General features: G+C 35.6%; 1 pseudogene; it reads right to left on the bottom strand.

The window, feature by feature from the left end:
* Positions 1–23,761: 23,761 nt before the first annotated feature.
* On the bottom strand, positions 23,762–24,168 carry LOC118006216 (annotated as a pseudogene).
* Between the last annotated feature and the right edge of the window lie 377 nt (positions 24,169–24,545).

Here is a 24,545-nt window from a genome sequence, read left to right as displayed (position 1 = left end):
CTCGTATAACCCTTGGAAACACTCCCACAGTCTTCCCCATCACATTGCTACATAGTGTTTAGTGCTATTGCGCTCAGTATTTTTTATTATTGTAGCATTTTTTTCCTCCTAAAATACTATCTTAGCATTTGGACATTCTTTACTCCCCATCTTTTGAAGATGGGATTTTTTTTTTTTTTTTTGACTCATTGTTCCGCATTGCCCCCTTAAGCACCAAATTGACAATGGTCTCTTGCTGAGAAAATTTTCAGTCTGAGGTTGAAATTAAAATCTTTCTCATCACACATTAAAATGCATGAGTCATTATAGTTTTAAAAACTGTAATTTGGAGGGGAGCCTGGTGGCTCAGTCGGTTAAGCAGCCAACACTTTTTTTTTTTTTTTTTTAAGATTTTATTTACTTATTTGAGACAGAGAGAATGAGAGGGAGGAGGGTCAGAGGGAGAAGCAGACTCCCCGCCGAGCGGGGAGCCCGGTGCAGGACTCGATCCCGGGACTCCAGGATCATGACCTGAGCCGAAGGCAGTCGCTTAACCAACTGAGCCACCCAGGCGCCCAAGCAGCCAACTCTTGATTATGGCTCAGGTCATGGTCTCAGGGTTTTGAGATCAAGTCCCATGTTGGACTCCATGCTGGGAGTGAAGCCTGGTTAAGATTCTTTCTCTCTCTCTCTCCCTCCACCCCTCCTCCCCCTCTCCCTTCCTAAAAACAAACAAACAAATAATTGTAATTTGGATACCCATCATTAAAATTGTCATTCTGATACATATTAAGCAAGTTGTAGTAAATAATCGTGTTTTAAATAATATTTTTAAAACAGATACCTTTTGGGGTGCCTGGGTGGCTCAGTTGGTTAAGCGTCTGCCTTCAGCTCAGGTCATGATCTCAGGGTCCTGGGATCAAGTCCCACATCAGGCTCCCTGCTAGGCGGGAGCCTGCTTCTCCCTCTGCCTGCTTCTCCCTCTGCTTGTGTGCTCTCTCTCCCTCTCTCTCTCTCTCTGACAAATAAATAAATAAAATATTAAAAAAAAGATACCTTTTATTTTGTATGTTCTGTGATTATATTCTATGGATCTACTGATATATCTATATAGATATATATAGATATCCATGCACATGGATACACGAACCCACATATTTTTCCTTCCATAACTATTAGCCAGGACCCATAGTATAGGAGCATTAGACTTTCTTTCCCCATAGAGAGTTGTTTGGCAAGAAAATCATGATACAGTAAATTAATAAATAAATAATAAATAAATATTTCCTTACTCCTTTATTTACTTACTTACTTATATTTGCTCCTGTCCTTGGGAAGAAATGAATGTCTTTTTCCTTTGTAGGGTGGTAATGATGTACTAGGTTAGAGGGTACTACTTATGTGTTCTCTATTTAACAGAATGGATAAAATAGATTCACTGTGTCAATAGCTGCTTACAGGAGCCAGGGATGTATTGATTTCCCCATTACGGAGGCTACGGCTGCAAATGGAATCTTAACTTCATTAAGCTTAAGTAAACACATTTCCATTAACCCAGATCCATCTGTCTTTTTCCATTGGCTGACCAAGAGTATCAAATGGGATGTAATAGAAATCACAGCCCTTGTAGTACAGTATGGGAGCAAAAGTATCAGAGTCCAAGTGCCCAGGTACAAATTTAGTTTTCTGTGGCCTAGCCATGGAACTCGGTAAGTTATTTAATGTCTCTGGGCTTTAGCCCAGAAAGTAATTGAGTCTGCTTCTTAGAGTCGTGGTTTGAATGCAATGAGAAATTATATGTAATATTATCTGGCATCAAATAAATATTAACCTAATAGTTACAATTATTTTTATTATTCATAATGGGTAGTTACATACATTTGGGTATATTTAAGAAGGGGCTTAGAATATCTTAGAATATCTTTGACGTCATTACATTTAAATAGAGGATGTTTATTGTACATAAAGATACAAATATGGCCATTTTTATGAAGGAGGCGGACTGTAAATGTTATGGGTATTAGGATTCTACGCCAAAGTACACAGAAGAGCTAACATACTAAAAGGGAGCAAGAAGGATAATAATTGATTTCAGATTTGAGCAGCAGTTTAGACTGATAAATACAGTCAAATTACCCTAGATATGGGTAGGATTTATTTGAAAATGAATTTATTTTTAGATAGACATTAGTTCATGGACTTACATTACTCAAAGGAACCTATAAAAAAGATCCTAGATCTGGCTATTAGACAAACTATTGTTTTTATTTGAAAACAAAAGAATGTAAAAGGAAAAAAGGAAGGACTTGGATCCATCAGAGAGTATACACAGAATGAAATATACACATGACTAAGCAAAGGTATATTACCAGATACTAAGATCTCTCTGAAAAAAAAGGAGAAACAAATTATATATATATATATAGTATATTACACAGACACACACATATATAGAAAGAGACAAATATATAGACACACATATAGAGAGAAACAGAGCAATATCCCATAATAGAAGATAAAACAGAAGGACTGTTAATGTTACCGTTGAAATGGAAAGAATTACTCAACACTGAAAGAATAAAAATATAAAAAATTAAGATAAATAATATTTTCCTGAAATCCAAATATTTCTACTTAGTCCTCAAGGAGTAGTAGCTATGGATAAGTAAATGACAATCTCAGTCCAAATAGCTGCTGAGAGCAACTCTACAGTTGAAGTAAATGTAGAAATAATAGAACAACCTCTCTCAAGGAACAGACTCTCTGAAGGAGAAGGTTTTTAGTCAGCCTCCTGTACCCCAGAATAAGAGACAACAGAAAACACAAATACATATCTTTGAAGAAGGATAAAGAGAAGGTGGAAGAAAAATCTTAGAAAATAAATAAAAAAGATAAGCATTAAGAATGACTATGGAGTTGTGCCTGAGTGGCTTAGTTGATTGAGACTCTAATTTCTATGGTTCATTCTGAAAGCTGATGAAATTCAGAGTATAAAAATTTAGAATAAAACCTTTATAGGCTTTACTAGACTCTCAGTGATTCAGTGACAGTCAAACCAACCTTGTCATTGAATTTTGGCTATAAACCAAACATTCTGTGTATGTTTTCTTAAACAGTTGTATATGAGTAATAACCACCCCTGGCCTTAAAGATTTTATTTTTTATTTATTTATTTGAGACAGAGAGAATGAGAGACAGAGAGCACGAGAGGGAGGAGGGTCAGAGGGAGAAGCAGACTCCCCGCCGAGCAGGGAGCCCGATGTGGGACTCGATCCCGGGACTCCAGGATCATGACCTGAGCTGAAGGCAGTCGCTCAACCAACTGAGCCACCCAGGCGCCCCACCCCTGGCCTTAAAGAGATGTTTAGCTAGTTGTGAAATGTCATAAAAGTGAAGTGAGTCTTTAGCAAGTCATACCCGAAGAAATGAAGGAAAATATAAAGGCTGGACATTTAAATAAGATATATAAAATGGGCACTTTAAAGCATACTTTTCATCTCTAAATTATATGGGAAAGAGATTTCTGCTTCCAGATTAGATATACTAGATTCTGGAAAGTCCAAATTTCTTCTTCTGCACTAGCTAGAACTAGACAATTAAATTATATATATATAGAATGTGACCCTTGGGGTGCTTGGGTGTGTCAGTTGGTTAAGCGCCTGCCTTCAGCTCAGGTCATGATCTGAGGTTCCTGCAATCAAGCCCCATGTCAGGCTGCCTGCTCAGTGGGAAGTCTGCTTCTTCCTCTCCCTCTGTTTCCCCCCCACCACCACTCATGCTCTCTCTTCTCTCAATTAAATAAATAAAATCTTTTAAAAAAGGAATGTGACTGTCTATGGTGAGTTGAGGATCACTAGATGCTTTGTTTAACAAGATGTTATTATCAATCCTGAAGACCAGTAAGGATCTGAATTGGAAATGAGCAAAACATGGAGACTTTTGGAAATAAAAGGAGCCCACCATTTCACCAAGTCCCTTTGGGACTTTTGTGGGACATACTGGAGATTGTGGGTTTTATAACACACATTTTTAAATGGTTATGTGAGTATGTCTTCATTCTCAAAGTGAAGAGTACACAAAGTCCCGATGGAAGGAGTGAATTTATAATATAAATACATAATGCCCTTCAATAAATTTGCAGTATTTGAAGCTCTTTCTACTGAGAGACCTATGATTAAAGCTCACAATCTTTCAGTACAGAACTAAATCCCCTGCTATCTTTCCTGTGTGAAGAAAGAAAGTTCTACCAGTTGTTAATCAGAAGCCTGGGGAGAATATTCCAGAATTAACAAGATTGGATTAGTCTTATCCCTCATATTGAGAATGACTCATTTATTTTTCTTTTTAATGGAATAAAAGTGAACTTGTATATTTTGAAGACTGTCATCTAGGTCCTCTATGATTCTTTTATACAAAATTCCCAGCACACAAAGTATGGAAAAAGGTACGAAAGTGTGACTAATAATGAAGCAAAACAAAAATATAGAATCAGATCATAGACGATCCAGATATTGGGATTTGGATAAAGTGCTTTAAAATAGCTATAAGAAAATAAAGAAAAACCTGAAGAAAATGGAAAATTTCAACAGTTTCCATAGAGCAATCTATCAGAAAGATTCATATATGCATTCAATAACTGAATATAAATAACCTGCAGTTGTGTTTTATAGTATATTGTACAGAATGAGAAAGAGAATGACTAAACGCAATGAGAGATCATGGAACATATCCAAACTGAAGTATAAGACAAAAAGAAAAGAAACAGTGTAAGATCCATGTAGATCAGAGTCAACATGCCTAACATGTATGTAATTAGAGTCACAAAAGGAAAAGAGAAAGAGAATAGCAACAGCAGCATTTGACAAAACAGTCATTAAGAATTTCCCTAGGATGCCTGGGTGGCTCAGTTGGTTAAGAATTTCCCTAAAGTGATGAAAAGCATTAAATCACATAGTCAATGATGACAACCAACACTACCTATAAAAATCAAACGTGTGCATGCACACACATACACACACACATTCGAACATACCAAGGCACATCATAGTCAAACTGTTGAACATCCAAGGCACAAAAAACACTTTTAAAAGCAGCAGGCAGGCAGGGGGCGCCTGGGTGGCTCAGTTGATTAAGCGATTGCCTTTGGCTCAGGTCATGATCCTGGAGTCCTGGGATCGAGTACCACATGGGGCTCCCCGCTTGGCTGGGAGTCTGCTTCTCCCTCTGACTACGCCCCTCAGGCCCTGTCTCTCATTCTCTCTCTCTCTAAAATAAATAAAATCTTAAAAAAAAAAAAAAAAGCATTCTTGAGCAGAGTGGTCTTTAGCTTCCAAGTGTTTGTTTGAATTTCTGCCAATTTTTTTTCTTGTGATTGAGTTCCAGTTTTAAAGCATTATGGTCTGAGAATATGCAGGGAATGATCTCAAATCTTTTGGTATCAGTTGAGACCTGATTTGTGACCCAGTATGTGGTCTATTCTGGAGAAAGTTCCATGTGAGCTCGAGAAGAATGAGTACTCTGTTGTTTTAGGGTGGAATGTTCTGTATATAACTATAAGGTCCAGCAAGATCTATAAAGAACTTCTCAAACTCAACACCCAAAAAACAAATAATCAAATCAAAAAATGGGCAGAACACATGAACAGACACTTCTCTGAAGAAGACATACAAATGGCTAATAGACACATGAAAAAATGTTCATCATCATTAGCCATCAGGGAAATTCAAATTAAAACCACATTGAGATACCATCTTACACCAGTTAGAAAGGCAAAAAATGACAGGGTAAGAAACAACAAATGTTGGAGAGGTTGTGGAACCCTCTTACACTGTTGGTGGGAATGCAAGTTGGTACAGCCACTTTGGAAAACAGTGTGGAGGTTCCTCAAAAATTTAAAAATAGAGCTACCCTATGACCCAGCAATTGCACTCCTGGGTATTTATCCCAAAGATACAGATTTAGTGAAAAGAAGGGCCATATGCACCCCAATGCTCATAACAGCAATGTCCACAACAGCCAAACTGTGGAAAGAGCTGAGATGCCCTTCAACAGATGAATGGATAAAGAAGATGTGGTCCATATATACAAAGGAATATTACTCAGCCATCAGAAAGGATGAATACCCAATTTTTACATCAACATGGGTGGGACTGGAGGAGATTATGCTAAGTGAAATAAGTCAAGCAGAGAAAGTCAATTATCATATGGTTTCACTTATTTGTGGAACATAAGGAATAGCATGGAGGACATTAGGAGAAGGAAGGGAAAAATGAAGGGGGGGAAATCGGAGGGAGAGATGAACCACGAGAGACTATGGACTCTGAGAAACAAACAGGGTTTTAGAGGGGTGGGGTTTAAGGGGATGGGTTAGCCCAGTGATGGGTATTAAGGAGGGCACATACTGCATGGAGAACTGGGTGTTATACAAAAACAATGAATCATGGATCACCACATCAAAAACTAATGATGTATTGTATGGTGACTAACATAACATAATAAAATTAAAAAAAAAAAAAAAAGGAGCCAGAGAAGAAAAGTACTTTTCTTTAAAAGTGAAATAATAAGATCAGGTGCTGACTTTTCAATAGAAACGACTGGGAGTAGGGACGCCTGGGTGGCTCAGTCAGTTAGGCGACTGCCTTCGGCTCAGGTTGTGATCCCAAGGTTTTGGGATTGAGCCCCACATTGGGCTCCCTGCTCTGAGGGGAGACTGCTTCTCCTTCTCCCTCTGCCTCTCCTCCTTGGTTATGCTCTATCTCTCAAATAAATAAATAAAATCTTAAAAAAAAAAAAGAAAAGAAACGACTGAAAGTAAAAGCAAATTTGTGAAGAATAAAATTAATTTATATTTCTATAGCTAGAAAAAATATCAGATGGAAGAATAAATACCTTTTGGACAAATATAAACTGAGAAAAATCATCAGCACTAAAAAATAATAATAAATGAAGTTCTTTAGAATTAGTTGAATTTTTAAAGAGAGAAACATAGGAAGAACAAGTTCTTCCTTAAACTCCAAGGGTTCTAGGGCCTCTTTGAGAATGAATCTTATCGTATAAAAATAAAACTAGAGATGTTTGTATTCAGTCCAGTTCAATTAAATTCACTTTAGCTTTGCAAAATTCCTTAGTCTGAGAGTAACGGAATATGCCACGAAATTTCTTAAGCTACAACAGTCTCCGAACTCTATTTCAAGACATCAGTCATGTATATCTATGTATGTATGTTGATACCAAATCAACGTGTCTACAAACATACACATAAACACATGCACACATATGTCACACTGCACAGTCAGTCACATAGCATGTTGTTAACAATGTTGGTGTTACCTCTGGGAGTAGAATTAAAAAGATAGAACTGCAAACTTTCTTTCAATATGTCTGCTTTCTGTATTTTAAAGCAATCAAGACTGGATATTTTATATGTAAAATAAGTGTTTGGAAATAGGTAGATGATCAAATAAAATTGCAATACGATTCATGTTTTCTGTGAAGAGACAAACACAGATCTAAAACACTAGCAACTGTGAAACCATTGCTAGACTATTCCATGAGGACATAGGAATGTGAAACATGTAATGGCAGCAAAGACTGGGAAAGCAGAAGTGTTAACTGACTTAGCACTGTGGAAAAGTGAGATGTAAACACATCAGAGGACTCCCAAGAGGATCAAAAATTATTTCACCAGTTTCCCTGGGAAATAAAAAATAAAGTGGGGGAAAGAAAACAAAATAATTGCTTGAAATATTTCCAAGAAAAAAAAAATGCCCTTCAGCTTTCTAGTAGCCATGGGATTGTCCCTGCCCCATCTCAATAGAAGTTTGAAAATTTATTTCCTAGAGAATATAAAACTATAGTCTCCATATGAAAGTTATCAGGCACAACTGAGAGTAGGGAGACAAAACTGAAAACACTATAATGTAAGAATTCCTGTATTAAAGGATTAGGCACCTGGCCTTATTCTGACCTTGTTTCCCAAATCACTGGCAGCCATGCCTACACGCCCAAGTCAATAGACGTCAATAACTTTCTCTTTGGAACATGACTATTGACAATCTTGAATTTCCCACTGAAAGAGAAATGTGTACACTCTGCAGTAAAGACTTTAATTGGTTACCCCTGCCCACATACACAGAGCTTTTACTAATGGTTTCAACATTTACCTCATAAATATCAGAAGGCCATGTTGGTAGATCTTTATGAATGATCCAAACAGACAAAAGCATAACCTGTAAGAACACTGACTTTTTAGGTAGAATGAAATTTCAAAACATATACTTCAAATTGTCAGGAGCCCAGCTGAGCTGTCAGATGCCTGCATATCCAGTTAAAGCACTAAGTCAAAAATGAGTGTTAAGCCTCTAATCATTTATTGTGTTGGTATAAGCAAGAAGTTAAAACTGGAGAAAGCTGACTTCCCAAGTTCCTTTTCCCACATGGAATGGTCCACTGGCAGAGGGTCAAGTGGGTCAGTACAGATGTAGGGGTCCTCTTATTATTGAGGAAGACTGAACAAAATGTTTCAGCGGTTTTATGGACCCAGAGGCTTGTGGGTTGGGTGAGGAGAGGGTTAGGAGCGGAAAAGCACTGAATACTGAATCAGAATGGGGAAAAGTGGTTCTCTTGACCTCCCCCCAACAGGATGTCTCAACAGAAGTGCTGGAAGATGACCCCTAGCAAGGTCTCAGATAAAGATACCAAGGAATGAAGGCACGTGCACCAGCTTGAACTAGTCTGGACTAGCAAAGAGCATGACCAGCCAGAGGGGCCTGGCCATTGACTGCAAATCCTTTCAGAGACTGTGGTGCACTATGTACCAAGCCTGGTTGGAGGAAGGCAGTTTGAGGCCTGCCAGGCAAAGCCTTAGTAATTGTCTATTGTCAAGCTTGAAAAATCACACATAGATTTTTTAACCAGGAGCCAGACTTCTCACAAATACTTTCATAAAGAGGTATTAAAAAGCTATTTAAATTTGGATGCCATATAAAAGAATACTTTTTGTAAAATAATTATTTGATAACCAAAATAACATACAGCCCATGTTGAAGAAGTTTTGTATACAAATATAAAAGAGATAGAAAATGAAAAAGAAAGATAAGAAAAATATAGAACAAGCCTAAGTGTCCCATAAGCCTAACAAATAGAAATTTCAGAAACTAATAAAACCAAAATTAGATCAGAGGACATCATCAAAAATATAATTTAAGGACATATTAGCAATGCCAAGGACAGATATCTATAGATTAAAAAGACACACCAAGTGTGTAGCTGGATGTATAAAAATAATTCTACAACAAGACATATCATCCTGACATTTCAGATAGGCTGATATCAAAATTAGATCCCAGAAGCTGCAAGGGGAAAAAAAAAAGGGCTTCGTCAGAGATAAAGAATCTGAATATCTAAAAAGATTTCTCAAAACAACAATGAAACTTAGAACATGGGAATATGTTTTCAAATCTTAATAGGAAGCAGAATCTGTGGCAATTGGGATAATTAACAGGCTTCCGCAGATTCCAACAAGGTATGCTCACAGAAGTTGAATTACAGGCACAGGATATATAACATCAGGGCCAAGGAAACATAAGTGAACAGTAAAGAGAACTGGAACACCCAAGCAGAGCTTCTAGTGTTCTTCTCAGAGTTGCAAAGGATTCACTAAAATATGTGTGAGATATCTCAGTTTTGGGGAAGTTCAGGCTGCATGATCTCATAATAACCAAACCCAGTTGAAGAACATCAATGTATTTTCAATAAATAATGTAAATAAGCTGGTACTGAATGCCTGCAAGGGTGTTTTGTAATGTAACAATCACCAGTATATCCTATTCCTATCTTGAGCAAACTGCCGTACCACAACTCTGGGTGATAAACAGGTTAGCACAAACCATTTGAAAGTTAACCCATTGCTTACACATTATCTAACCTATGGATTCATGCTCTGCTCCCCTTTGCTACACTTACATCTAAAGGTAAGGCAAAGGAGTTAGGTGTTTTTAGACATGCAAAATATCATAATTTTATCTTTCCATGGAGCCATTGCAGGACTGCTATTCAAAAACTAAAGAATATAAAACAACAAGTTAGACATTGAATTCAAAAAACAGGAAACTCAACACAAGACAGAGATGAAGGCAAGTCCCTGGATGACCAAATTGAATTTCCAAAATGAGAGCAAATATCTGCTCTAGAGAACCAACCATCCAGATAGGAGGAGGTTTGGAGTCTCTGAAAGAGATTTGCTTAAAGTGATGAACTTGTTAAACTATCTAATGTGCTTATACACATTTGATGTTGAAATAGTTTCACCTGTGTCCCTCAAAGATGTGTCCAAGTCCTTACCCCTCATACCTGTGAATGTGACCCTATTTGGAAATAAAGTTTTTGCAGATGTAATCATGTCAGGTTATTGAGATAAGATTATCTTGGATTTGGAGTGGACCCTAAATCCAATGTCTGGTGTTCTTTGTAAGAAAAAGAAAAGAAAGGTTTGAGATATAGAGGTAGATGGAAGAAGGTCATGTGAGAAACTAGAAAGAAACTAGAGTCATGCTATCATGAATTAAGGAATACCAAGAGTCACCAGCAGCTGAAAGAAGTAAAAATGATCCTTTCTCCCCAGAGCCTTCAGAGGGAGAGTGGCACAGCCAACATCTTGATTTCAGACTTCTGGCCTCAAGAAATCTGAAATAATAAATTTCTGATTTTTTTAAGACAAGTTTGTGGCAGTTGTAGCAGCTTTAGAAAACTGATACAAATATATACAGAAACTAAGCAGACAAAATCATGAAGATTGTTAAGTCTGGGGATATCATGAATTTCTACCAAAAAAGAAAATGATATTATCAAGTACTCTATGACCCAGATGAAGGTAAAATTTAGATTGTTATAATACCATAAATACTGAACACTAGTTTATAGTCTCACCAATATTTCAATCAGGTTATACTTGGGATGTGGGAAAAAGGGAACTGTATTTGAGTAAAATGAGATGTATTAAAAGAAAACAAAATGCTATGGTCCAGATTTTCAATACTTGGATTTGGGTGGTAACACTTGGAATGTCTAGAAGTAATTACTGATGTATGTGATGGCTAAGAAAGACAAAAATCCTCCATCATTTCCTTATGGAACTGAGAATGAAACCAAATTATCAAAGATGGCTCTTACATTTCTGGTTGATTGGCCAGATGATGGCAATACTATATACTTAGAAGATCTTTAATGCTAGATTGGAGGCTTTTATTGGAGTGTGGGTCTACTAACAGGAGTTTTGATTGATACTCTTGTATAAATATTAACCATATTTCATTAACTAAGATTTTGTATTGTTCACTACAGTATAACAAATGAACCACTTAACAAATAATTCAGCTTCAAAATATTTTAAAGATAAAAAAATAACATTTTTAGAGTAGTGTTTTTCAAAATTAAAAAAATATATATATTGTCCCCTTAAGGATCTTCTGTAGACATTTTCCCCTAATTTTGCCATGAAATTTTAATGCCAAAGATATACTATTGTATATTTGCTTGTGTACTGTATGCTTACTTGTGCTTTATATGTAAAAATCATAACTTTTCACATACCACAAGGACCAATACTGGTCTCTTTAGGAGTGATATTGCCTTCATTAAAAATGCAGTCTTATAGTAGCTTTTCCTATAATTATCTAAAATTTCTGAGTTATTCATTTTTATGGAGTGCTATCAATATGACTATTTACATAAAAAACTGAACTCTACCTTGGACCTTTATTTATGTATAATGTTCATTCATTATTTAAGAAATATATGTAAATTAATTTCATATTGATATTATCAAACACAACTAGCAGAAACTGTTTTAGAAGAAAAGCAAAAGATTTAGTAGGAATATGAAAACTAAATGAATGTTTAGTATGCTGTGATAATCTATTATCAATTTCCCCACTGATTGGAGAACTCTGGTTAATTGACTAATCTATTAATTAGGTAGCAGTAATGGAAACTTCCACTGTATACTTATTTATTCACTTTAGATTCATTCTGTGTGTGTGTGTGTGTTTATTTATTTGTGTATATATACATATGAGACGGATGCTGATTTGTTATGTAAATATAACATATTTGACTGCCCCAAAATCAAAATAATAGATTGAAAAATGGTATTTATTATTTTCATTGATGATATTTTCAATTAGGAAATTAACAAAAATAATCATATCAAAGAAATATTTGTATGCTGACCCACTTACTGGAGGCATGAATTATAAGTAAAATTCTAGACAAATTCTTGATTCAATTTGTCATAGGCATCCCTTTTTTAATTTTATTTTTTAATTTAAATTCAATTAATTAACCTATAAAGTGCCATTGGTTTCAGAGGTAGAGGTAGGTGATTTGTCAGTCTTATATAAAACCCAGTGCTCATTACATCAAATAGACATCCCTTTTTAATATAAATTTATTTTTTCTAAAATAATTGAAAATAGATGTGATTTTTTATTCTTTTTATTTCAAAAATACAGCTAAAATTATTCTGTAATAAAGAAATAAAAATATTACCAATTTCATTTGAATTATCTGTCACAAAAGTTGTTAAACTCATGGCTTATGCTCCTGACATACCATCCTCTTTTATGTGAATTAGCTACAAAGTAACAGACATTTCACATATCATATTTGAGGACTTTTTCCAATACTAAACTTTTATCCTATCTTTATTAGTTGTTGAATTTAAATTGGACTTTTATCAACTTATTTTTCATTCTCCATATTAGTGCAGCAGAATCTAGACAGCTAAATATATCATAGCATTAGTGAAGACCTATATAGCTCTGTCATAAATGAATTGTGGCAGTCAAAATGGAGCTGTAAATTCAGTAGACCTCATACTAGGGCTCTATGCTGTTAAATGGATATTTGGGGTTCATACCTTGCAATTTATAGATCATTATTACATAACATTCTTTTTTCATATAACATTATCTTTGAAATATCTTTATAATATATGCAAATTCACATTATATGAACAAAAAATAGTCACTGTTCAATGAAGAAAGGAGTTATCATACAAATGTTAAAAAAAGGAAAAAGTATATGAGAAAACTTGTTTATTAATAGAAAATTGAGGAAGGGAACTTTATAGCTTTAAATATAAGATTTGGAAAACATCCCAGATTCAATTCAAAGAACATTGAACCCTGTCAAAGGAGGATGGTTTGTCTTCTCTAAGTGGTCTTCATTAATTATGGGTTTTATTCCTTGTCCTTCTAATGACTCACTGGAAAAGGTTATAGAAAGTTATTGGAGAGGTTACATAAGAAGCTTTCTAGATTATCCATTTTAAACAGGAAAAAGAAGTAATAAAAGCAGAATACAGTCATTAGCTAAGAAGTTCAACAAAAATGTAAAATGAGATTCCATGATACTTTTCTAATATTAAGTATGCACGTAAGGTATATAGTCACCTTTTTAATAATTGGGGTTCTATGCCTCCCTTTGTTATACTTGTGATAAGAATAGCCAATAACTCCCACCAAACTGGAAAAAAAGAGTATGTTTTTTACTAACTTCTTTGCCAAGTCTTAGGGGTGTGTATGTGTGTGTGTGTGTAGATTGTCCACATGAAGATAAATAATTTAATTTTCGAAATCGAGTGCCACTGATTTTCTTCTACTTTTTTTGTTTAGAAACTCGAATCCACATGGTAAGTGGCACTATGTGAATTTCCTGTTATTCTCCAAAGTAAGCAAGGGATGTATATATGTCCTAGCTGCTTTTCACGTCTTTAAAAATGAAAAAAAAAAAAAAAGGTTCTGATGGCCTCAGTTTCTTCCTATATAAGACAGTAGGATATATAAGTGAGGCTTTCTGCTCAGTGGCAAGTTGTACAAGCAACACTGTTTGGTTCAGTAAAATATTTAGGCCACGAAAAATGGACAAGATACCTATAATTGTATGACTATATGCTAACCACCTTATGCTACTATATATATTTATAGGGACTGCAATAAGTTTGTTTTGTCATACATATAAAAGTGAGTGTAAATGGCGAGAAAAGAAAAGAGGAAGAATAAGGACATTGGCCAGTATAACATGGAGGAACATATGCTAAGAAAAATATAGCCTGAAGGAAATTGTTTGTGTTTGTCTTATAATCAACCAACTATAAGTAGAAACCATTATCACTGACCAATAAAAATGATTTAAATTGTTTTTAAAAAGTAAGAACCGATAGTATGCAACATCAAAAGAAGGGAAAGAATAATGTATCTCCTCTACTAGACCTTCTTCTAATGTTTGCTTCTAGTATTTGCTTTTTTTTACCCAGTGAAGATAAATTGCAAAGGTATTTAGTCCATGTGAACTCTTGTCACTATTTTGTAGGTAGACATGTAATATTATTATAGTTATAATATTTCTAAACAAGTCTCAATAATTATTTAGCTTTTCCATTCATTGTCTTCATGTCTCTGTGTGTGTATGTGTGTGAGAGAGAGAGAAGGAGGGAAGTGGGTGCATTAAGGGGAAGAGGGAGAAGAAGTGGGGTTTGTTGACTGCTATGTTCTAGAAACAGCATTTCACAAACATTATTTCATTTATTCTCATGGAATCTACAATTCCTAAGTTTCAGTTGAACAAATGAGCTTCAGATGTGTCTAGCAAGTTATTCAAAGATACTCGGCTTATACTTGTCAAGCCAATTCAAGTATATTCTGCCCTTTCTGCTGGTATATATTACATTTCATTGAAGCTGAGTTTGTTAAACTATGTAAAGTAGCAATAAATTCGTTCTGTGGAACACAGGATTTAAAGTTCAAGTAGTTTAAAAATAGATTTATTTCTATAAATATATGTTTTCTGCTAAAATATATGCTTTCTACTAAAATAAACAGTTTTATGAAAAATATCATAATGAGAATTTTATTATTTAGGAATAGGATTTAAAAATCTCAAAAATACTAATTACTAAAGTTATTAGAATGTGGTGAGAGAATCTTCTAATTGTAGCTGCTGGAGATGCTATCATTCTCATAGCGGATCACAACTACCATCATTTTGCTGTTCACAAATAATTCTCCCCACATCATTGTCTGACCAGGTACCCCAGATTTCTTTGTCTTGTCTTGCTCTTGATTTGTATCTGAATTAATTTTCCCCCAATTCTTCAATAAATTCTGGAAGCTGAATTTCATTCTCACATGCACAAAGGTAAATTGCAGTAATATGCTACATGTCAGTTTCTTCAAATGAATTGTAATAGGTTCCTGATGAAAGTTCATAAAAATCTCTTTTGATATTACACTGATATTCTTTTCATTATGCATTGTCACTAAATGATGATAAGATAATTCTTGGTCTCAACTAAAGACCTGACTTTTCCTAAAAAAAGAACGCATGAAACTAATTGCCAATCAAAAATTAGGTTATTAAGACTATACTCAGAAATAAAGGACTGTATAAAGAATAGGAGTCATAACTTTTTAATGCAGTATGTACTTATTTTTATGTCTGCTTAATATTATTCCTTGAAACAGACAAAGGATAGTTAACATATTAGAGGTGATTACTAGAATTATATATAAAATATAGCTAATTTAAAATCATATATATTTTTACATAATTTGATGAGTATATTTCTTTTTTTTTTTAAGATTTTCTTTATTTATTTGACAAAGTGAGAAAGAGGGAAAGCACGAGTAGGCAGGAGGCAAGCAGAGGGTGAGGGAGAAGCAGGCTCCCCGCAGAGCAAGGAGCCCCATGCGGGGCTTGATCCCAGAACCCTGGGATCATGACCTGAGCCGAAGGCAGACGCTTAATGACTGAGCCACCCAGGCGCCCGATGAGAATATATTTCTAAGAAATCTAAAACATACACACAATTTATACTACTTATATCTCTTCCTGTATTTATGATTTAAATGTTGTTAAAGCATATGTGTATATATATATATATTAAATAGATATATTTAGATACATATATATAAATTATATTACCCTAAAGATAATATAATATGATTTTCATTCTTTTCTATATTTCTAAGAATGTCATTTATCATTTAAAAATATGCCACTTAAGAAGTCATTAAAACAGGGGCGCCTGGGTGGCTCAGTTGGTTAAGCGACTGCCTTCGGCTCAGGTCATGATCCTGGAGTCCCGGGATCAAGTCCCGCATCGGGCTCCCTGCCCGGCAGGGAGTCTGCTTCTCCCTCTGACCCTCCTCCCTCTCATGCTCACTGTCTCTCATTCTCTCTCTCTCAAATAAATAAATAAAATCTTAAAAAAAAAAGTCATTAAAACATATATTTTTGACTCAGGACTAATATATGTACATAGAAAATCACATGTGAGATATAAAGCAGACTGAATTTGGGAAGGACTGCCTTTCCTCTTTTTATTTAATGCCTAGAAAATAGATAACTGTTATTTAATTCTTCAATTGTTTGTTTAATTGAAGTGTTTTGACATATAATATTGTATTAATTTCAAGTGAACCACATAGCAATTCAACATTTATATACATTGTGTAGTGATCACTAGGATAAATCTAGATTTAAATAGCCTCTCATAATTGCAACCTGTAACTATATATATGAAAGTATTTGTGAGAAGTCTTGAAGATGGCAAGTTCTCTGGAAGAGAAAAGAGAAAAAAAAATCACCAATCTGAATGTTGTATGAAAATGTCCATTTTCATACAACATACATATGAAAATGAGTGAATATTCCAGCACCTGGAGAAAAATTGTCCCACTTGCCCACATTGCACTGGCTGATGAAAGTACAAGATACACTAGTTTCATTATTGCTCTTAATCTTTGTCCAACCATGCTTTGTAGAGTGATGGCTGTCTCTATTCAAGCAATCTGATGGAGACTCAGAAATAAGAGGTTCTTCACCATCCTCAGCAGAGTTCTCTGACAGACCATGATTAGCACTGAGTTCTCTAGAAACGAAAATCACACTAGGGATCATAGCTGGCCAAGTCTCCAATATAGATGTGTAAGAAGTCCTAACTGTATGGCTCCAGAGGCATTCTATGCTTTCTGATTTGGGGAGTCCAGAAAGATGAGAACTACTTTAAGCAAATTCTGAAGAAGAAAAACCTGTGGAGGGAAGTCCTTGAGCTTGTAAAAAATCAAATAATAAGAGCTCTTGGGCAGATATAAAAAGAAAGTGTTTTGGAATTAACAGATAAAAATAGAAAGCAATTATAAAAATCATTTTTACATTAAAATTCAAAGAAAGGAAAATGAGAATGGGCAACTTGAAAATATAATTAAAGATGTTAAAATTTTGTTGCAGGAATTATATGAAAGCATAGAACAATACACATTGAAATCATGATGGAAAAGAAAGGGGTACATAATACAATGCACTCTGGGTAGATATAGGCAAATGTTGTATAGCAGATCTCTGGAACTCATAGATCTTGAATAGTTGACACTCCATACCTGTTGAACAGCGACTCCTGTTTCCTCTGCCCCCAACACCTGGCAACAGCCACTCCATTCTGTTTTTATGAGTTTGGCAATATTAGATTCCTCAGAGAAGTGGAATCATGCAGTATTTGTCTTTCTTCAACTGGCTTATTTCACTTAGCATGATATCCTCCAGGTTCAACCATGTTATTGTCTGAAAATAAACTGGATAATTTGCTAGAATAAATCACTGTATTGTACACCTGAAACTAATATAACACTGTATTTTAACTATACTGGAATTAAAGCAAAAAAAAAAAAAAAAACTGCTAGAATAATTTGCAGAAATCCAAATCTACTAAAACTAAAATGAAGAACAAAATAAAAATTTTAAAAAACTGGTGTTAGTTTTATTGGTCTGGATCAGAAAACAACAGCAACAATAACAACAATGAATAAGGGGGCATATCAATGAAAAGGGACTGAATAACTACAGGATGGTGTCAATACAATAGATCTTCTAAGGGGGTAAAGAATGTGCAATTCTATGTCAATAATTTTATTTTACATTGAAATGAAATGACATGACACATTGTTTCAGGCATTCTGTTGGGGACACAATGTATTCATTCTACATATACATGTACATCTGTTCAGAGGCACAGAGAGAGGGAAAGAGATAAGATAGGCAGGCAAGGAACTGCACATAATGGAATCATTAAGGTACCACTTAGTGTGGATATTTTCTCAGGTTTAGCCTCATTGGTCTGGTGTTTGGCCAGAAGACCAATGCTTTCCAGATTTCCAAACTGGTTACAGGTTTTACTCCTGTTGAATTCAGATAAATTGCTTAAATCATTTAGAAAATACCTCGAACTTAAATTGTGGTGGGGGTAACTGAATAATAGTTTTTAAATATGTTTAACTTTATGCTGTATTTATAATTAGGAATATTTTTTCTGACTCAAAATAAGAAATAGACAGTGATGATTAGGAAATATATGATATTTCATTGTTTCATAAACAAAAATATAAATTCTTTATAATATTTTATTTAGTTTAAACTAAACCATTTATATTTTTTAAAATATTTTATTTATTTCTCTAAGAAAGATAGAGAGCGGGGGAGGGGAGAGGAATAGAAGGAGAGGGACAAGCAGAGTCCCCGTTGAGCATGGGGCCCATCTAGGGGCTCAATCCCAGGACCCTGAGATCATGACCTGAGCAAAAACCAAGAGTCAGATGCCTTAACCAACTGTGCCACCCAGGCATCACAAAACCATTTAAGTTTTTCATTTAATCTAATAGGCTTTCCTCCTACTTGAATGTCAGCTGCATGAGGGCAAGGGCTTTGAGGCATTGTCCACAGCACACAGGTACACATTAGGCCCTCAGTGCATACATACAGTTAATGAATATGTAAAGAGTGAATGATAGAATCAAATACTTATAACCCATAGAAATGACTGGAGAGTTTTGGAAAGAAAGGGGGTGGTAGAGGGGAACAAAAGAGAAGAGGATCAAGGGAGAGAAAGAAAGAGGGAGGAAGGGAAGGAAGGAAGGGTGGAAGGAGGGAAAGAAAGAAGGAAGAATGCAAATAGCATTACGGAATGCATTTTGTCTTATTTGGCAATGTATTATATTACACAGAATTCAGAAGCACCAAGCTGAATTTCTTTTCCCAGTTGGAGCAAAAAGGATTCTTATGTCTATTTCAAATTGAAAATCTCTTTCAATTCTTCAAACAGTTGGTAACCTGAATGCTTGTAATTTGAATAAAAAGTAGGATGATTTCCAAGGAGGAATTGAGATTTTAAAATTCAGGTCTCTCAAATGAGAATAGGAGAGCAGTTCTCTGTTTGTGAAAAGCATTGCCTGCTGTTTTCATTAAATAGTAACTGTGCTGTTTTTGAACCTTTGCCCCATAAAAATAGAAAGAAAAAAAAGAAGATCAGAGGAATTCAAGTCAAACAGTTGGAGTTTTTAGTATAGCTGTCATATTTTACCAAAATGTCAAGTACTTAAATGCAGATGGTTTATGTTCACTGCTATTTTAAGAGCGACATGCCTTGGATTGAAGCTGGTATTGATGAAAGTGATGCGCATTACCACCTCCTCAGGAGCTGGAAGAACTCACCCGTAGGAGAAGTATAAAAGCAATGAAAGCACCTGCTCTGAGCCGAAGAGGATGCTGTCTGGCAATCTATGAGCTGTTTGCTTCCTTAGCTGTGCATCCGAACTACTTAATAAAGAGCATATAAGAAAACAGATCATGTTGGATCTCAATGAACAGCAAAAAAAAAGCAATTCGACAAGCATTTGCATATAAGGTGTGTTTATTAATATATTTGCAATGAAATTTGTAAACATTCTATCTAATCACAAATGCACTATTTATTTTCAGTTAGTTTAAATGTTCCGTTTAACTTCTATAAATTATGAAATGATAATAAGGTAGTTAGCAAGAGCTGATCACAAAATATTTGATGAGATCCTAATTTGCAAACACGGTTTTGTATTTATTAACAAATTACTAACAAAATCCAATGTTGCATTTTATGGTACTTAAATGATGACAACAAATTCTAATCTAGAGATCTGAATAAAACACGTGGAATCAAACACTTTGTTTTTTGGTGTGTTTTTTTAAGATTTATTTATTTATTTATTTGAGAGAGAGAGAGAGAGAGCTCATGTATACAGAGAGAGAGTGGGAGGGGGAAAAGCAGACTCCCCACTGAGCAGGAAGCCAGATGGGAGGCTTGATCCCAGGATCCTGGGATCATGACCTGAGCTGAAGGCAGGTGCTTAACCAACCGAGCCACCCAGGCACCCCAAATACTTTGTTAAAAGTAAAGAAATTGTTTTCTGGTTGATGTTGAAAGGCAGAGTATATAAGAGAAGAGACGTGGAGCCCAAGCATCTAGTTTCCATCCCAGGGTTCTTGTGTGTTAAAGGACATACGTGTTTATTTTTATTTTTATTTTTTTTAAGATTTGTTTATTTATTAATTTGAGACACAGAGATACAGAGAGAGAGAGAGAGCATGAGCAGGGGGAGAAGCAGAGGGAGGGGGAGAAGCAGGCTCCCCACTGAGCTGGGAGCCTGATGCGGGGCTCGATCCCAGGACCCCGGGATCATGACCTGAGCCAAAGGCAGACGCTTAACCATCTGAGCCACCCAGGCGCCCCAGGACATATATGTTTATAACAGCAACTTGCAGATGGTAATATATAGTCTATCTTTGTTATTCATAGATTTTCCCCAAAACGTGTATGGAAATCCCACATCAATACTCCCAGTGCTTGGGCGCCTGGGTGGCTCAGTTGGTTAAGCGACTGCCTTCGGCTCAGGTCATGATCCTGGAGTCCCGGGATCGAGTCCCACATCGGGCTCCCTGCTCGGCGGGGAGTCTGCTTCTCCCTCTGACCCCCCCCCCTCATGAGCTCTCTCTTTCTCTCTCATTCTGTCTCAAATAAATAAATAAATAAAATCTTTAAAAAAAAATACTCACAGTGCTTTTATGATCATTGGCAGACATGTTCAGAGTGGTAAAAAGATTTGAATCACCTGACATGCACATTTTCATCTCAGGTCCAACAACGTGACACTCTGCCTTCTGGTATCAGCTCTCATGCTATGAACAAATATCCTCTTTGCAGTCTATTTAGTGTCACATTCTTTTGCATTTTGTACTTTTTGTGGGTAATTTCACTGTTTAAAATGACCCCAAGTGTAGTACTGAAGTGTTATCTAATGTTCCTAAGCAGAAGATGTGGGTGATGTGCCTTAAAGAGAACAGTATGTGTTAAATAAGATATCTTTAAAGAGAAACACATATAAAACAAGGTTATATATTAAATGTTTGCCTAAAATGTTCTGACTAGAGGTCAGAAACTTTACCTTGTATTTTCACTAGGAGCAATGATTCAGTGTTCATCAATTCATTGTTTGCATTGACATTCTAGAACATAGCTACTGTAAATAACAAGAACTCACTATATGTATAAAACATCTAATATACTATGAAATATATAGGAACACTATCAAACACATTATAAACTATATATAAGTGTTAGTCACTTGCAATCGTTCATTTTATTTTATGCAGCAACTTGACTGAGCATGAGGAGGCTGGACATTTGGCCAAACATTATTCTGGGTGTGTCTGTGAAGAAGTTTCTGGATGAGATTAACATATGAATTGGAAGACTGAATAAAGCAGATTTCCCTTCCTATTGTGAGTGGGTCTTATCCAATCAGCTGAAGACCTAATAAGACAAAAAGCCTGAGTGAAAGGAACTCCTCCTACCTGACCACTCTGAGCTGGTGCATTGGTCTTTTTTGGCCTTCAGATTCCAACTGAAACATTGACTCTTCTTGGGTCTTAGGTCTACCAGCTTTCAGACGGAAACATAGCATCTGCTCTCCTCCATCTCAGGACTTTGAATTCAGACTGGAACCGCAGATTGGCTCTTCTGGGTCTCTAGTTTGCAGACTGCAGATCTTGGGACTTGTCAACCTTCATAATTGTATGAGTCAATTGCTTATAATAAAACTCTATATCTATTGTATCTATCTATCCATCCATCCATCTTATTTATTCTATTTCTCTGGAAAATCCTGACTTATACACTATTGTGTGTGTGTCTGTGTATAAATATGTTTGCCGTACATGGGACGTGTGTGTGTTTTACTATTGTTATTATCTGTCCTCCCTCTCATAAATTCACAGTGAAATGACAGCAAAGTAGTACAGATCACAATAAAATCGTAATGATAATGATGGAATGGACGTGAACCAGAGATCGTGAAGAATTTATGGATGACTTTATACAAATTGAATTTTATTGACAGATAAATTAAAAAGACACAAGTCCTAGTCCACTGCACTGACAAGACAATGATGTAGCTCTTCCTCTCAGGAGAGACCCCTAAATGTCCTCATCTTTATGCCAAGTAGCTATAAAAAAAGTTAAGAAACTGATTTTTACCTAAATGAGGGGGATGGTTGATGGACTGAGGGGGCTCTCAGACCCCCCATCTGAAAAGCAATAATCTAGGGAAGCAGGGCACACTTCAGTGTTCTTAATCAAAAGGGAGAACAACAGAAAAGCAGAGAGAATATATACCAGTATCCTCAGTGAATCAACTTAACAGTTAATTCATACATATGAGTGGACAGCAAAGAGTGCCAAACATATAATGAAAACAACACCAAAGAGAAAGATCCTGATGGAAAAACTGATCAATGGACTCTAGATGAAACAGCAAAAAATCAGGAAACAACAAAAATGTTTAAAATGTGATTTGAGACAATAGTGATGATGTTGATGATAAAGATAACGATGATGACAGTAAGCCAGCTAATAAGAGAAATCTGAAAAGATATGGTATCATTTAAAAAGAAAAAATAATGCTAGGCAATAGGAACCATCAGAGAGCAAGAATGGGTTCCTAAAAATGAAAACTGAAAATGGTTGCTAAAATTTTTAAAAAATGTGTAGAGGGCCTGGATAGCAAAGTCCATGAAAACAGCCCCTCGCCAAATGTAGAAATAAATGAGAAGATATGGAATGTAAGGAAGAAAGTTAACATACATGAAGGCACAGACCATTAGATATAACATTCCTATAATGCATATTCCAGGAAGAGAAAACAGGGAAATAATAATCAAACAGATAACACAAACTCCAGGATCGTTAATGTCAGAAAACTACCATGAACAGATATTTACAAATAAGTGAGATTCATATTGGTGTCATGTGTTTTTTGTTTTGTTTTGTTTTGTTTTGGCAGCACTAGATTTTATATTGCATTCTTAGTGTGTAATTATTTTAAAACTGGGATTCTGTACCCAGGGAAAAACATAATCACATATAAGGCTAACTAAATAAGTTTGTAAAATGCACAATAATAGTAAAGAATTACTTAAGTATGGTGCCTAGCTTATTTATCTTATAACTGAAAGTTTGTACCTTTTCACCCCCTTCACCCAACACTTCTCTTGTTTTATTCATTTATCTCTTTGTTTCTTTTTATTTCTATCCCTCTCTTCCTTTTTTTTTTTCCCAGAAAAACTTAACAGGTTTATTTATAATTGTTATAAGGTTGAACTGCTGAAACATGTTCACTGAAACATTTCTACTTGCATTAATACTTTATGTCCCCACATTTATATTAAAAATCCACATACAAATGAAAATGGAAAAACTGCCAATACCTGATTTCTGTCCCTATTTTTTCACTTGCAATCATATACTTAGGTACCTTTTGATCCCCATGGAAAAAAAATATCTAACGTTCAGAACTACCAATAACAAGAAGAGAAAACTTTTTAAAGAATAAAATGTTTTTAAAGAATAAAATATTTTCCATCAGAGTGGATTCTTAAACACTTCTGTACGTGTCCTCTGTGCTAGCATAATTGTTACATGTTTGGCATGGAGAGCATGCAGGTTGGTGTCTTCCAAAAGGCCCACCGGATAGGCCTCACTTGCCTTCTGGAAAGTACCAATAGCTGTACTCTGGAAGTACAGATCTGTTTTGAACTCCTGGGCAACGTCTTGCACCAGACACTGGAAAGGAAGTTTGCGAATCAGAAGTTCTAGTGGACTCCTGATAAAGTCTAATTTCACAGAGTGCCACAAAACCAGCCTGTCAGGACGAGGTTTCTTCACCCTTCCCATAGAGGGCGCACTCTCGCAGGTGGATTTATAGTCAGTTGTTTCCTCAGTGCTTTACCCCCAGTGGATTTGTGGGCAGGTGGCTTTGTAGGAGCCATGGTGTAGAGACCTCCTTACTTATTCCCCTTCTCCTTCAGCTGGAGCTCAGGGAGTGAGAGGCGGCCCTGGCATTAGCAAGCCACCCCCGCAGAGTGGGGACGGCAAACACTCTATTCCTCTCTTCTAATAATTTACCATTTCATGACCACCATGCTAAAGTGTTTGATGTGAATCCATTTGTTTTATGTGTTTTTTTTTAATAAACATGAGTATTGACTTTATATATATATATATATACACACACATATACATACATACACACATATATATACACATATATATACACATATATATACATATATATATTTTTTTAATTTAAACATTTTAAATTTTCATATGTACTATGTTATATATTTTACCTTCTCCCCCTCCCCAG

The sequence above is a fragment of the Mirounga leonina genome, unplaced genomic scaffold (genome assembly GCF_011800145.1).
Source record: "Mirounga leonina isolate KUSES-001 unplaced genomic scaffold, KU_Mleo_1.0 Mir_95, whole genome shotgun sequence".
Taxonomy (NCBI): Eukaryota; Metazoa; Chordata; class Mammalia; order Carnivora; family Phocidae; genus Mirounga; species Mirounga leonina.
The sequence above is the reverse complement of the archived record's forward strand: the minus strand, read 5'-3'. Positions and strand labels throughout refer to the sequence as shown.